This window comes from Haliotis cracherodii, unplaced genomic scaffold, assembly GCF_022045235.1.
Source record: "Haliotis cracherodii isolate W230 unplaced genomic scaffold, xgHalCrac1.p SCAF_14, whole genome shotgun sequence".
In the NCBI taxonomy this organism is placed as follows: Eukaryota; Metazoa; Mollusca; class Gastropoda; order Lepetellida; family Haliotidae; genus Haliotis; species Haliotis cracherodii.
Window position 1 is genome coordinate 4,287,905 of NW_027266269.1, and position 10,444 is coordinate 4,298,348.

The window sequence follows — 10,444 nt, forward strand, 5'->3', positions numbered from 1 at the left end:
GTAAATGATGCCACAATAGAACTTTTTCAAGTGTAGAGTTAGGGTACAAAAAACTAAACATTCGTAAAAGCTGCAGCTAGCTCTGATGTTAAGTTACAAAGATAAAAGGTAAACATAGTTAATACTTTGAAAACCAACTGTAAGTAATATGAATACTTCTAGCTGTACAAAACAATCAAAATGCTTACACTTGTTACAGTACTATTTTCATGTACCCTAATACATGTGTAGTTAATACTTATAATTAAACACAAAGAGCAAAATAGAATAATAAACTTTATTATTAATTTATTATTATTTACAAGAAAACAGTGTTACTACCTGCAACAAGGCGGATGTGAAACATATATTCTCAAATCCAGTTTAAAACTCTGTCTAAACATATACCCCTCATATTGGCCTGCAAAATCTCAGTTAAGTGGCTTCAAATTCGTTCACGAGACAAACTCTCCCCCCCCCCCCCCCCCACCATCAAGTTAAAAAAACATGAAGGAAAGGGTCATAGCTCCATACAAAATAAGTTCTTAAAACCATCTTTTGGAGTTTGTACCTTAGATAAGCACGGACAGTTTCATTTATTAACTTCAGTGGTGTCCAAGAGAACCTGGCAGTAGATGTACCAAGTTAAAAAACAAGGGACATAACCCTGTGAAAAGTATGTTGTCAACAACAACTTTTTGGATTTCTTTGTTCCGTTGCAATTCAGCTGTTTTGTTTGCAGATTCTCTATCTGCACCTGTTTTTTTTCAGTACGCGTTTTCCTTATGCCATTTCTAAGCCTTGCTCCTGGAACTCGAAGCCATTCTTTTACACGGGTCACCATGTACTTGTCAGTAAGAGCTTGTAAGAGCCCAGCTGCAGGCTTCCTCCTCAGCTTCTGTTTATAAATGATAGCAAAAAATGTCAGTGTGCATATTATAAGTCATTGCATGCACTCTGACAATTACAAGTAATGAACTTCACAAGTGTGTCAAAACAAGTTATTGATAACATAATGGAATAATAGAATAAGTAATACCCTGTTCACATGCACCACCTTACATATGTGTGTATATATTATTTTAAGTCTTGACACCTGTTAATAAATACAGGGTTCACTCAAAGAATTTTCTGACATGGGCCTTTTAGGTGACAGTGTGAGTGAGTGAGTTAAGGTGACAACTTTATATATTTCCTAGGTACACCCGCACTTGCCCATACGGCACAATGTTAAAATGTCCCATTGTATTTGAAAATTTGGGCCTTTTCCCAAATTTAGGGGCTAAAAGCAGAAGGCCCCACCCTAGAATTATCGGAATCCCAGTAAGTAAATTGATCAGTTTATAATATGTGTAAATAAGTAAATTGAATTATGTGTAATGATATATGCAAATAACATAACCCCTCCCAATATTGCATGGTAGGTCCCTAATCTGTTTCTTATGTCAATACATAAGATTTAATAACTGACATATCACCCTATTTATTTAGCCCAATAAACATCCCCAATAACCACATGATAACCCCCCTCTCCAATCTTGCTGGAGAACAGTTTTAGGTGTGCAATCTCTCTTGTATGTCCAACAAAAGTAAATCATCATGAAATTTCATTTGGAAGATTACCATAGTAAGTGTCAGGGGCCCTTGATAGGGCAAACATGATATTAAATATATGCTTATAAATATTTCAATCTGAAACATGTATCAGTTGGTTTGGTTTGTTGTTTAACGCCGCACTCAGCAATATTCCAGCTATATGACGGCGGTCTGTAAATAATCGAGTGGACAACACAATCCAGTGATTTACATAATGAGCATCGATGCAGGCAATTGGGATCGATGACATGCATCAACCCAACTCAGCGAGCCTTACCTCCCGATCCCATTTGTCGCCTCATATGACAAGCATAGTCGCCTTTTATGGCAAGCATGGGTTGCTGAAGACCTATTCTACCCCGGATCTTCAATATGTATCAAACTTGGAGTACATTTCCCATACTTAATACATTTAAAGAAATATAATCCACTCACCAGTGCTCTCTCAGTTGCTCGATTTTGGATAAGCTGCTAAGAGTTCATTCAGCTCATCCATGTTTGCCAACAGGCAATGGCTGAATGTCTGGTTTTCTTAAATAGAAATATAAGAATATTATGTATTAAGTTTGTGTAGCAGCAGTGAGCACTCAGCTTTGATGATGATGATGTCAAGAGGTTGAGGGGAATATTGCTCAAAACACAAAAGTAACATTTAAATAAAGCTTGGGCCATACACAGATATCAGGACCTTTCCTTAATTCATACATCTTATCTGGTATATTTTGCACTAGTACATACAGTCCTTATCTGGAGCCATGTTGCAGAAATAATTTCCCAGGGAAAGTAGTTTCACTTTAATAGATATAGCCCCATCCATTAAAAACCAATGAGAAAATCCCCATATTGACGTAATATTGAACAGATCTGGTTACAAAACATATTTCATTCATTATATCATACCATATATATGTTGATTATATCACATTTATCATTAAAAGATCAGATACAAAGGTATGTACATATTACAAACACTTCTATGCAAAAAGTAGCAGGAAAGTATTGGGGACAAGTAATTTTATGCACAGTTTCATTGCTTGTAAACATAGGAAAAGGGATAATGATAAACTGAAATAATATATGTTTAGTTAGAATAACTCAAATTTGAAACAAGGCACCGGGTGTTTTTCTACAAGGGATAATGTCCTTAAAAATCTGTACTGCAGTATCTATCCTTCCTCAAAGTTTTACCATTAATCTGAATTTTGATTAAATAACGACATGTTGAATTGTTTTGTAATGTATATTTAGCATCAATTACCTTTTAAATAGTAATTTTTAAAAATATTTTATTCATTTTTTATCACAAATGTACAAAATAATTTTCCTAACCTTATAAGACTTCCATGACATGCGACAATGACAAACAAGAGTCATCAGAAAGTTGACATATCCCCCAGGCAGCTGTCTGTAAAGTAACCACAAGTAAATGTGCTATTCTGTATTCTGTGGTTTTTATCATGCAAACAAAAGACAAATTACAAGAAACAATGACTAAACAAGGGTACAGTCACGGTAGAATAGGTCTTCAGCAACCCATACTTGCCATAAAAGGCGACTATGCTTGTCGTAAAAGGCGACTAATGGGATCGGGTGGTCAGGCTCGATGACTTGGTTGATACATGTCATCGATCCCAATTGCGTGGATCGATGCTCATGATATTAATCATTGTTTGGTCCAGACCCCACTATTTTACAGACCGCCATCATATAGCTGGAATATTGCTGAGACCAGCGTTACAAAACAAACAAACAAACAAACAAGTACAGTCACGAAGTCATCTATATCCTCCGCCCATATTAACACGTTATGGTCCCAAACCAGGTAAGTGACCCAACATTTCTTTAAGCCCATTTCAAAATAGCTGCAATGAAAATTCTACAATAAAACTTATCAACTTCCTTAATACCAAATGGCACCAGTTCAGTATGTGCTTTATATATAGACATGCAATGTTTGGCAAGGAAATATTTAACAGTATATTTGTTTTACTCCATAAGTGAACCCACCCTATATTAAAACTTAAATCCATCTTGTTGCCATGGTAACGTAAAAAATAAAAAATAATAAAATTCCTAAATAGTAAAAGGCACCAGTTCAGCAAGAGTCTGATAGACATGCAAAGTTTTGTTAGAAAGTTTTGAATAGGTTTTGATTTATGCTCCGGAAACGAACTTTACCCTGTAGAACCTAAGTCCAACTTGTTGCCATGGAAACGTAAAAAATAAAAAAAATGATAAAATTCCTGAATAGCAAAAGGCACAACTTCAGTATAAGACTGATAGATTTGCCAAGTTTCGATCAAATACACTGAATGGTTTTCGAATTCTGCCCCGGAAACGAACCCCATCCCCAATTGAGTATGTCCATAAACATTTAAAAAATTTGTGACGATGCAATGTCACGACATATTCCACGGATTTTGTCACTGACGTAGAATAGGCAGGATACACTGACAGGAGTGTTTCTCGAACTTCCAAAACACATAGGCCTAGATTTCTCTACTCACGTTGACACTTTTGAATGAACACTCTTTCTCGTTTCAATTGTAAGGTTTGAAAATGAAATAAACACCTCGTAAATACAGTAATGAAGTAAACACTTACCGCAAAATAGGCTTTCCCTCAGCCCCCCACACTTCATCCTTACGTCGTCTTCTTGAAAAGAAAGTACAGTAAAATTATTGTCCTCCTGAGAGGGTACATAAGTTCCACTTCTTTTAAGGTAAATTTAGAACTACCGTGTTTTTAATCGTGGAATATGTGTCGTTTTAAGATGTTAGGCTAACTCTGCCAATAATCGCCACCACTTGAAGGGATGATGTAAATCCTGCTGGGTCCCATGCAGGTAGCTAAGGTACTGTAAGTCCCCATGGTCCCCAGTATGGTGATCTCCCTTCTGGGGCTGGCGATCTATAGCCCGTTTTTATCCTGTTATTGTTAAGTATAAGTGTTATTCTTTTTTGTGATCCCATACTAGTTTTAACATCTTTTTCTGTGATAAGTCTAGTACTTTTTACTGTCCTTCGTTGGCAGGTTTTTATATAAGTATAATTGTATTTATAAGCATAAAACCTTGATAGTCACGATATGGCTGCAATATTGCCGATGTGACTTTAAATACAACTCACTCACTCACTCACTCACTCACTCACTTCTTGAAAAGACGCGCGTGAGTAACAGCGCCCTCTATTACAAGAGTAGCTTCCCTTGAAGCATGGTGTGAAAACGTTGGACCAACGTAACATAACCGATCGCGATATTCCAAACTTTTGCCAACATCTTGTAATTTGGTGAATGAATTGTAAGATGTGACGAATCCCGTCTGTATCTTCTCTGTCTGTTGTATATGTGCAACCAAAATGGTCAGTGAATGTGATTGATCTATTTAATTAAAAAATTTAAAATAAAGTTAATACTTTGAGTTCGAATAGAATTATTGTATTATTCGTAAATATATTTGATCTAATATTTGTCACATTGTATTCGTCAAATGTGTTTTTTTCTTTTATTAGCAATGCTCATGGCAAGAGGAGGTAACTCTTCCTGCAATTATTCTCAAAGCTGGTTTACCACACCTCAGAGGGTCGGTTCAAAATCCCATCTCTAAGCTCATTGATTAACGCAGAAAGCGGGGAAATCAGCGTACATCACAAACTAGGGTAAAGGTTGCGTGCGTATTTCATAAGCTGCTATTTTTAGAATTTTCTTCGAAGTTGAGTTACTTTGATGAAGTCAACAGTTATTCTTAAAACTATCAATACAGCCGAATACGCGAAAATAGGTTTATTCTCTTCTGCAATCATTTGTTATAATTTTCAGTGTGTTGTAGATGTAATTAATGAGGGACAATATATCAAAAAATAATTAAATCGGACTTCACCCTACTTCAATCAGCGGTATACATAACTACGCAGTTACTTCCCTTCGGACATGTGTCACAAGCACTACAGTATTTGTTTTTTAACAATCCAGCAACCATCCTCTTAATTTGGGGCATTAAATGTAAGAATGTTGAATTGGAGAATATATTTATGACATTGGGGTATTTTTTGCGTTGAAAAACTATGATATGTGTTTAAAGTTTTAAAAATACCAAAATAACTGTCAGGCTAAACGATTTCACATTGTCAATGTCATGTGTTTGTGACTGAAACATGTTTATTATCATTAAAGAACGTAGTTTTAACGTAGGTAGGATGAACAATTATGATGTCTTATATATGTGTTACAATAAATAACTAAATGTATGTTTTAATTCATGTAAAGTACAGTGAACTTGTATGAAATATTAAACACCAATCTGAATCAAGGGGGATGGGGTAGGGGAAATTGGATGATTGGAATAATCTTCTTGATACTTACAGAAAATTGAGATATTATGAATCTGTAACATCAACTTATGCTCAATGTTTGTCAGAAAATAATAAGGTTGCACAGTGGCTTCATGATCATTTTGAGTGTGAACTTTGTGAGAGAAACATTTCTTCAAGAGAAACATTGCATCAGTTGTTCAATTCAGCAGTAGTAGTAGTAGTAGTAGTAGTTGTAGTGGGTCTGGTTCCTTTTCATTGCTGAGATCAAGATCCAGAAACGTAGCACTGAAAATGCGAATAAAGTTTGAAAACGTTCCCATTACTTGAACAGTTGCAACTTATTGACAGCATGAAAGCACAGCTTGATGTGAGTGTAGCTCCGACTAAATTTCAAACAAATTGGTTAGTATTTGAAATTCACAAATTTGCCCCCGGAAACAGTCAAATGTTTGCTACGTGGGTTGGATAGGTTTTTAATGTTCACCTTCAGCAGCTTAATTTTAATGCATTAATGAGTACGTTTCAACGAATACAGAAAGAAGATAAAAAGAAGAAAGGACAAGTTAAGGAAAATAAATAGCTGAGCATTTCATTGTGCCAGTACAAACTCCTGAGAGAACGAGGTCAGATTATTGGCCTTGGACTTGAAGTTAATAGCCTGAAGGATGAAGTAAGCAAGTTAAACCCACAAATGCAAAACAAGAAAGAAAAAATGATATCTCTGGAAAGGGAAAATTACAATTTGTAAAGAAAATTAAAAAGAGCCACTGATGAATTTGCTGTAAAGAGACAGTAATTGGAAACCCTTAAGCCAAATATGAGTGGAAAATATTTCAGCCTTAACAGGAGAGAAAAGAGTGCCCATGCTCAAACTAAAACCAGCCTTGCCAAAAATGCTTCAAAAGTCAAGAAAAATGGGAAGGAATTTGAATACATCCAACAAGAGCTGAAATATTCAAAGGCATATATCGAAATGTCAACTGAAGCTTTGGAAGATTCTATTTGAGCATTGGAAGAGGCAGCACAGTAAGAGAAAAGCATGAAAAATGACTTGGAGTACTGTGAAGAACTGTTGAAAGACAAAAGAAAGTTTAACAGGCACAGCTGATGCTGTACTAGATGCCTGGAAGCTCAGATGTGTCTTAAGTTATTAACTTACCCCCCAAAATTGACATTTTCGCCACAGTTCAATGTCATTTTTCTATTCCAAAAATTCAGTTTTGATGAATATTCACCAAAATTGGCCCTGGATTACTGCTGTTATGCTACTAAAATATTACGGTTTAATTCAAATAAACATTTTCTTAAAATGTTGCCCATTTATATTTGTTGCCATTTTTTAGACCAAAATGAAATATCTGGCTCTCCACGGTGGTGTCAACAAGAGTTTTTCTGAAAGTTAATCAGACAAGTGGGAGAAAAACCATCCTAGGATATGTATTTCTGAAGGATTACTTAAGCTATATAGCCGACGAGTTTCATTATTTATTCAAATGCTCCTTTTTTGATACCTAGAGATCACATTATATTCCAATTTATCTTTGTAAATGGCCGAATCTCGCAAAGTTCAAAGTTTTGTTTACCTCAAATTGCTTAATCGTTAAAAATATCTCCAGATTTGTAAGAATTTTTAATAATGCTGTCACTATAATCTAAAACTTACCAAGTGATCACTACAATTTATTGTTTATGTTATAGCTTTATTTGTATTGTTCCTGTACCGCCTATGGTTGTTTGTTGGAATAAAACATTGATTGATTGATTGATTGTTAACACAATATGCAAAATTCTAAATTTGACTGAGCATTGCTACTTTTATGTTATCAAATCATATATCAACCTATGTCAGCGAACCTGACCACCCGATCCCGTGGCAGGGTCCGGGAAAAGGGGGTGTGGGGAGGGGGTGTAACCCGGGTCGGTTAACAGCCGGGTGGGTACCCGAGTAGGCTCGGATCATTGGGAGTGTGGGTTTGGGTTCACCAAGGTAGCTTTTTGGGAAAGCGGGGTGGGTACCCGGGTAGGGTCACGTAATAACGTGGGGGTGGGGGTGGGGGGAGGGTAAGGGACCCAAGTGTCCTGGTATGTGGAAATATTGACCAATCAACTTCCGCGTTAATACTTTTCCGCGAAGCGGTGTTTGGGCGAAAACGTTTACAACCAGAAACGGGTTCAAGTTCATTCAATCGTTAAATCAATAAACGTGGAAACATTTCGAAATTTAAATTGATTCCAACCTCAGAAGTTTTAATATAAGTTCAAACATATATAAATACATCAGGGTTATAAGAAAGTGAATTTATGTACCTCATTGTCTTTGTTAAGGGGAGCACAACGCTCGATCTCGGTCTCATGGCCCCACTTTATGTTTGAACAAAGACAAAACTAATTGAGACAACTTCCGTGTATGCATGACTAGATCGTTTTACTTTTCCCAATCGCAGAGTTTGTACCAATCTTTCAGCAACACCGCGTACCTGGACAGGATCGGGTAATTGGGGGTGGGTACCCGTGTAGTGTCGGGAAACAGCGTGATTGGTATTCCCGGATAGGATCGGGTTTTGTTTGTTGTTTAACGCTGCACTCAGCATTTTTTCAGCCATAAGACGCCTGTCAGCCAATCCAGTGATTGATATCATGAGCATCGATCCACGCAATATGAGATTAGATGACTTGCAGCAACCGAGTCTCACCACCCGATCCCGTGGTAGGGTCGGGTCATTGGGAGTGTGTGTGTGTGTGAGGGGTGGGGGGTGGCACCCAGGTGGGATCGGGAAATAGCGGGTTTGGTACACGGGTAGTGTCAAGTATAAACAGGGTTCGGTGCCCAGATGGGTACCCGGGGTAGGGAAGGGTCGGGTATCGATCGAGGTAGTATATATTTGGACTCGTCCAAGCCCTAATCTGCTCCCTGCACGCCACCCCAGCAGGATGTACGTCGTCACTTCAGCTACTGGTGGTTGTGCACAACACCAGCCAGTATTAAAGAATGCTCATCAACGAGTCACACGAGGGCACGCTTTATATCACTTTATTAACCTATTGGCCAGTAGAAATGTTGATAATACAATACCAGTTATCACCATTTTTGGTTATTTCTGAAACTTTCCGTGTTTGAATAGAGAATCTCACCCGAGTGTCTTTTGATATGAAATATATCAACACGAGTTGATTAAAGTGGAAAAATTCCGATATTTATAGATATAATAAATTATACTTCATCATTCAAACTTGAAAATACCTATTAGATCAACAGCATGTTTAGATAAATCAATTGAAATTTGCAATCATACACTCCAAATACTCACATGACAACAAGTTCTCTGATGTTGGCGTGAACAGCCCACGGTACTTGTGGTCTGGCGGGTACATCCGGGCCTCTAGCACATGCAGTCCCTGCAATTGCTGAAAAGGCATGTCACGTGACAGTCCTCTATGAAAAAGCTGCACGTGTTATGGGGATTTCCACAAACCATGCCGGACGAATACTGAATACAACATAGAATTTGTCATCTTTCACAGAATGTTAAGTGAGTATTTGAGTGTATGATTGCAAATTTCAATTGATTTGTCTATACATCCTGTAGATCTAGTAGGTATTTTCAAGTTTGAATGATGAAGCATAATTTATTTTATCTATTGAAGTTTATCAAACGTTTGTGCAAAACTATTCTACTTAAATATTGTCTTAAAACAAGTTTTCATTATTCAACAACCGCCGTCATATAGCTGGAATATTGCTGAGTGAGGCGTTAAACAACAAACAAACAAATCACGATTCAACCAATGGTTGGTTGGTTTATTGTTGAACGCGAGGCACTCGTGAAGAGCAACCTCCTCGTGGTGAGTGCTGGGTAGCGCTAATAGCTCTTCCCCCGTGTGGAACCGGGGCAGAATATTTCCACAGCCTCCCATTGCTGGTCGTATGAGGCGACTAAAATGGGCAACCTGTTTGCCGTGGGTTGCGTCCCTGTGTCGGCGGAGGACGGGAGTCTGGTAGTTGAGGGCACTGGTTCCTGGAACTGTGTTCCTTTGCCCAACACACTACTTCGACCCTTACTTCGCCTAGACGGGTGGTAAGATGGGCCCGGTCTTATCAATCGGCTGGTCATGCCAAGCCCTGTGTGTAATATTGTATATGCACACCTGTGTTGTATTTTGATGTATATTTTGATCTTGGCCATACATAACTTGTGTGAATTCTCAATTTTGGATTGAATAAATTGCCTAGAGTCTTACGCCAGAAGGCGGTGGCTCATGGGCCAATCTGGTGATGTTGACCTCCGAATGATGTATGTTTCCAATTTCTTGTCATGGGCCGAACCAGTCTGGCATTAAATTGGTAGACAAATACAGCTGTTCGCGTCATATTCTCTGGAGTATAGCATCCCTGTATCCCTGGTGTCTGCATCCTGGATATCCGGTGCAATTTGACTCCGTCCTTGTTGTCACTCGGTGGTGGGTGGGGAGCAGGGGTGTGGAATAATTTTCTTTCATCATGTCACTACAACAATCTGGTTCCTCTCGAAATGAAAAGAAGAGACGTATTGAGGATA

General features: G+C 37.8%; 1 long non-coding RNA gene across 1 annotated transcript; it reads right to left on the bottom strand.

Annotated features, from left to right (window-relative positions):
• Positions 1 to 862: 862 nt before the first annotated feature.
• On the bottom strand, positions 863 to 4,237 carry LOC139460863 (uncharacterized). Its single transcript, XR_011652844.1, has 3 exons — positions 4,180 to 4,237; positions 2,011 to 2,106; positions 863 to 877 (listed from the first exon to the last, which is right to left on the bottom strand). It is a non-coding gene; the product is annotated as an uncharacterized lncRNA (long non-coding RNA).
• Between the last annotated feature and the right edge of the window lie 6,207 nt (positions 4,238 to 10,444).